The following is a 6,000-nucleotide window of genomic DNA, read 5'->3' as shown; positions in this document are numbered from 1 at the left end:
GGCAGCACTGCTGGGGAGCAGGTTGTTCCAGCCTCCTGCACGGCTGGGATCCCCAAATCCCTGGGGCCTCCCCACTCTGCAGCCAGCCTGGGGCAAGGCACGCCAGAACGTGTATCAGCTGAGCAATATCAAGCACAAACACAAGCACAGCTGGATCCCGCGTCTGAGCACAGGGGCCTGCATCCAGGTCATCCTTCGCTGCACGCTCAGGGATCTAAAATCACTGAGTCACTGAGGGGCACTCGGCCACCACGAGACCTCCACCCCAGCATTACCCCAACTGGGACCGCTTCTGGCGCCCCTCCCCCCTTTTGGGTGGAGAATAGGACAATACAAATGCTACAAATTATGGGAGGAGCCAAGAAGAAGATTTAGGCTGAGACTCCTGGAAGAGTCAGACCTTGCCAATTCCCCCTTTTGGATTTTGAGCTGTGAAGAACAAGAAGCACACACAACAGCCCTGAGAGTAGTCCGAAGAACAAAGGAGGGTAGGCAGTCCCCACCTCCAGCCACCCCTGATCCATTCCAGACCGTTCTGTGATAACAGACAAATCACAGCCTCTTTTCATTATCCTGTGAATGATTCAAAGTGTATCAAAGATAAGATAATCTCAGCTCTTATCACTCTCAAAATACTTGGGCAATAATTCCTTTAATGTCATTAATTGTCTATTTGATATTCACATTTCCTTTTTATATATCCATATATCATACTTATATGCCAGGGGCTTCAGAAGGTTTGTGGGGATTTTCTATTGTACTTTTCCCCCATGTTGTCTTTTTTGTACGTTTTCATGATATTTCTGAAGTTCCCCCTCAAGTAAGTCTGAAAACGTGAGAAACCTATGACTCTGCCTGTGACTGAGTCTGCCATCTCTCCCTGAGGACTCCTGGGAGACCTTGAACAAAGGTCACTCGGGTTTACTTAGCTCCTGTAAAACTCCCTTTGAAGTTTTCTTGTTGGAGCAGTAATACTTCAAATGGCAGCTCCCAATTTGTAACTTATCCTAGGTGCTCGGTTGACAAAGAGCTTGACAAAGTAGCTGGTGCCTAGTGGGGTTATGCTTTGGGCTGCCAATCATAAGGTCAGTAGTTCAAGGTCATCATTTTGAACCCACCTGCCACCCAGTGAAAGATGAGGCTTTCTGATTTGCTAAAAAGATTTACAGCCTCAAAAACCCAAAGAGGCAGTTCTACACCGTCCTATAGGGTAAAATGAGTTGGAATAGACTCTGGTAGTGAGGTGCTTGTGGGATGCAGAAGGGATTTTCCCCAGGTTGTCCCCCAAATATATCATCAACCTAAGACACTGCATGCAACACATAGTAAATGACAGTGCACTTGGAGGTCACCTGCTTAGAGGTTATCTCCCTGAGGGTTATTAGCTATCTAGACTAGAGTAATCAGAGTCTATAGTCTGTCCCACCCTCAGTAGGGCGCACTCCCTTCGGATAAGGATAGTGGATTGTCTCCTTAAAGGAGAGCCCAGAGGTAAGGCCAGCCAACTCAAGGAGGACCAAGGTTAGGCTGCCATCTTGAATCTATGGTCCACTCATCTTGTCACATGTTTACCCTTAGTGCTGCCCCTTCCGATTGTACCCCTCCAATTGATGTATGCAAATTGTACAACCCCTTCCCAAAGTGTATATATGCCATGATTGAAAATATATCTGCCTCCTCCTCCCTCTCTCTGTGCAGACCTGGCTGCTGAGATCTTGGCCTTCTGGGAGGTGAGCAATTAATTGCATGCGTTTAAAAAAAATAGCAGTTGAATATTGAGAAAACATCCCATCCCAGGCCAGATCAAGTCCTTAAGTCTGATATTAGTCTATATATCTGATACCAACCTGTAAAGGCCTCTGCAGACTCATGCAACACATGAAATGACATGGAATGCAGGATGATCACAGGTCAGTGGTTTGGAAGTCTTGTGGATCCAGGGGTGTTGTGAGCATCTCAGCACTGGCAGAAGTCTCCAGATGTGGCTCCTTCAGTTCCCAGGGCAGCATCAGAGTAGGTCCATGTGGCTTCTCCTCAGAGATAGCTCGCAGGAAGTCAGCCTTGTCAGAGCTGAGAAAGAGAGAGAGAGAGAGAGAGAGAGACTCCCACCTCCAAGGAGGAAATCCAGGAATTCCTAGAATCCTCAAGAGAAGGCCATGCCCACAGGGAGGCCTCATTGCCTATGACCCCATTGACGGACTAGACACCACCTCTTCACTCTTAATCCTCTCAAGTGTCAAATTGACACCAGATTATGTAACTCTTCATCCCTCAGGCTGCCAGGACTGCAGTTTGGGGTTTCTTGATGCTCCGTCGAGCACTGATGATGCAGACCAGGCCAGGCAGAGATACAACTTTCCTTTGTTGATGTGTGCCTTTGACTCATTTTCACTGTAAGCGGGAAACCACCTAGGAGTTAGGAGAGAAACCAGGGTAACGAGCACCCAGGACTGTCTCTCCTCCAGTTCCAGCACCAGGGCAATCTCTACATTGCACCACCTCTCCCATGATTGCAGGATGACTGGACTGTGGATAGCAGCCTTGGCTTCTTGTCCAGTTCATGTACAACAGAGGTCAGCAGGAACGCCGTCCCCCTCTGGTCCTGCTGCCTCAGGCAGGCGCCTTTCATAGTTGTCGTTCCACTTCTAGTCATTCTGCGCCTGGTCTGGCGCCCCTGGACTTGGTGGGGGGCAAGTGCCTGCTCTGCTAGGCCCTCATCGCTGCACTGGTGGACGGTTACCGAGCGCGGAGGGGCTGTCACCGGCTTAGTAGAAACTGCTTAGTAGCGCCACCCTTTACTTGGCGCCGGGCACGTGCATAGCTACCAGACCTCTACCCACAAGTTTGTAAGGTTTATGTTGCGAAGTCCACTGCCATATCTCCCTCCCGCCCCCCATCTCCCAAGGGCTGGTTGGTTTTAGCTTCAGGCTTCTTGCTTGGCAGCGGAGCGCCTACCCACTGCACACGAGAAGGACCCTTACTTTCCTAGTACCCACTGGCATCAAGGGCATTCCGACTAATGACCCTCTCGGATAGAACTGCCCCTGTGGATTTGCGAGGATGCTGTAGTGGTTAAATTGGGGTGCTAACTGCAAGGTCAGCTGTTGCAAACTACCAGGCGCACAGTGGGAGAAAGAGGACTTCCTGCTCTCCCAGAGTTACTGTCTTGGAAACTCACAGGGGCAGTTCTACCCTGGCCTACCAGGTCTTTGTGAGTCGGAACGACTGCCTGGCAGTGAGTTTGGGCTGGTTTGTCTGGATCTCTTTGCAGGAGCATAAAGCCTGACCTTTGTTCTGCCGTAAGACTGGCGTTGAACGGCTGACCTCGTGGTAAGCAGATGAAGGCCCAGGGCTCCACTTTCCTTATAGGATTGCTCAATTTCAGGTTACACAATGAAGTAGAAGGTGGTCTAGTGGCACAGTGGGTTAAACTGAAGGCAGCCAAGCAAGGTTGGTGGTTCAAACCTACTGGCTCTATGAGCGAAATAGGAACTGTCTGCTTCCTTAAAGATTTAGGGTCTTGAAAACCCTATGCAGCAGTTCTACTCTGGTCTATAGGAATCGACCGGAAGACAGTGGGTTTCACTAAAATAGTCTCAATTAAATTTGCGCTTCAGATAAATTACTTTAGTAAAATTATGTCCAAAATATTGCACAAGATGCACTTGGCTAAAAGATATAGTACATAACTTTCTCTCCCTGTTTACCTGAAATACAAATCTCCTGCATTTTTATTGTTACCTCAATTGAATTTTGGACAGACTTAGCAAGAAACCCAAAGCAATCAAACAGCACATCAGAGGGCTCTGAGAGTAATGTTAATAAACACACCATCAAATTCTCATGGCTTAAGATAGGTTAAAACAATGACAAATAGCAAGCTAACCGACTTTATTTGCAGGACACAGTTTTATTAAGATAATCTACATACCAATAAAAATGTACCCATTCATGTTGGTACAACAGCAGTCTAGCTGAGAGGAAGTACTGAGGTGGAAGTAGGGGGAACGTGATGGTGGGGCAGGAGTAAGTTAAAAGGAAACAGAGGAAGGCTCTAGGAAGCAAAACTATTGATAGTGGTATAAGCATAGGTGTGTACATATGTAAATACATCAATCCATAAAAATAGAGGCATTGGCCTATGTACATCTATTTATATGGCAATACACTGGAATAGTGGACGGGCTTTGGGACTCTGTTCATGCCCTCCCTCCATACAAGAACACTTTGTTCTAACAAACTGGAATTCTGTGATGCTCACCCTCCTGGTGAGCTGAAGATAAAATGGGTGCATAAACAAATTTGGTGAAGAAAACAGATGGTGCCAGGCTATCAAAAGATAATAGCATCTGGGGTCTTAAAGGTGTGAAATTAAACAAGCAGCCATCCAACAGAGAAGCAACAAGGACCGCGTGGAAGAAACACACCAGACCGGGTAACAGGTATCAGAAGACCCACAACAAACAAACAAACAAACAAAAACATATTGTTGAGAAAGAGGGGCATCAAAGCAGAGACCCAAAGCCCATCTGTAGACAATGGAACGTCCACCCCCACAGGGGTCACAGGGAAGGGATGAGTCAACCAGGGCGCAGTAAAACACTGATGAAACACACAATGTTCCTTTGCTTCCTATCATGACCGCAGTGCTGCTTCTCACTTCAGACTAGACCGGAACATGTACACAGGTATAGATAAGAGCTCATGTCACACAGACTCCAGGGGCAAGAATAGGAATAGCAGAAAGATAGGGGGAAGGAGGGGAGAGAAGGGGAAAGCAATTGCAAGGATGGACACATAACCACTCTCCATCCCCAGGGGGGAGAACAACAGAAACCATGGGGGAAGGGAGACAGCAGTCAGTGTGAGATATGTTGATAATAATAATTTATAATCTATCAAGGGGTCATGAGGGTGTGAGTGAGGGAGGGATAAAAGAGGAGCTGATACCAAGGGCTCAATAGAAAGTAACTGTCTAGAAAAGCTGATACCAAGGGCTCAATAGAAAGTAACTGTCTAGGATGGCAACATATGTACAAATGTGCCTGATATAATTGATGTATGGATTGTAATGAGTTTTAAGAGCTCCCAATATGTGCGATCAGGAGGTGTTGAAGGGATCAGGTATAAGGCATCATCAGAAAAAAAAAATCTTACCATAGTGAATGAAGGGGGGAGTGCAGAGTAGAGACCCAAAGCCCATTTATCAGCCGCTGGAGATTCCCTCGCAGAGGGGTCTAGGGGAGGAGATGAGTCAGTCAGGGTGCTAGGTAGCACCGATGAAGAATACAGCTTTCCTCCAGTTCCTAAATGATTCCTCCCCTCCCCCATTACCATGATCCGAATTCTACCTTGCAAGTCTGGATAGAGCAGAGGATGTACACTGGTGCAGATAGGAGCTGGAAGCACAGGGAATCCAGGGCAGATGATACCTTCAGGACCAGGGGTGTGAGGAGCGATACTGGGAGTGTAGAGGGTGAGTGAGTTGGAAAGGGGGAACCGATTACAAGGATCTACATGTGCCCTCCTCCCTGGGGGATGGACAACAGAAAAAGGGGTGAAGGGAGCTGCTGGACAGAGCAAGATATGATAAAATAATGATAAATTATGAAGGGCTCATGAGGGAGAGGGGAGCGAGGAGGGAGGGGAAAAAAGAGGACTTGATGCCAAGGGCTTAAGTGGAGAGCAAATGCTTTGAAAATGATTAGGGCAAAGAATGTACAGATGTGCTTTATACAATTGATGTATGTATGGATTGTGATATGAGTTGTATGAGTCCCTAATAAAATGTTTTTTAAAGAAATACAATGATATAGTATGCATTAAAAATTTTTTAATTTAAAAAAAGAGCTTGCAATAACATGTTCTTTAAAAAAATTACCCATTCAACGTGTTCAGTTCAACGGTTTTAGTATACTCACAGAATTGTGCAAACATAATCACCAATATTGTAGAACATTTTCATCGTGTCAGAAAGAAAACCCCACATCCATTAACTGT

This window comes from Tenrec ecaudatus, chromosome 6 (genome assembly GCF_050624435.1).
Source record: "Tenrec ecaudatus isolate mTenEca1 chromosome 6, mTenEca1.hap1, whole genome shotgun sequence".
Lineage (NCBI taxonomy): Eukaryota > Metazoa > Chordata > Mammalia > Afrosoricida > Tenrecidae > Tenrec > Tenrec ecaudatus.
The sequence above is the reverse complement of the archived record's forward strand: the minus strand, read 5'-3'. Positions refer to the sequence as shown.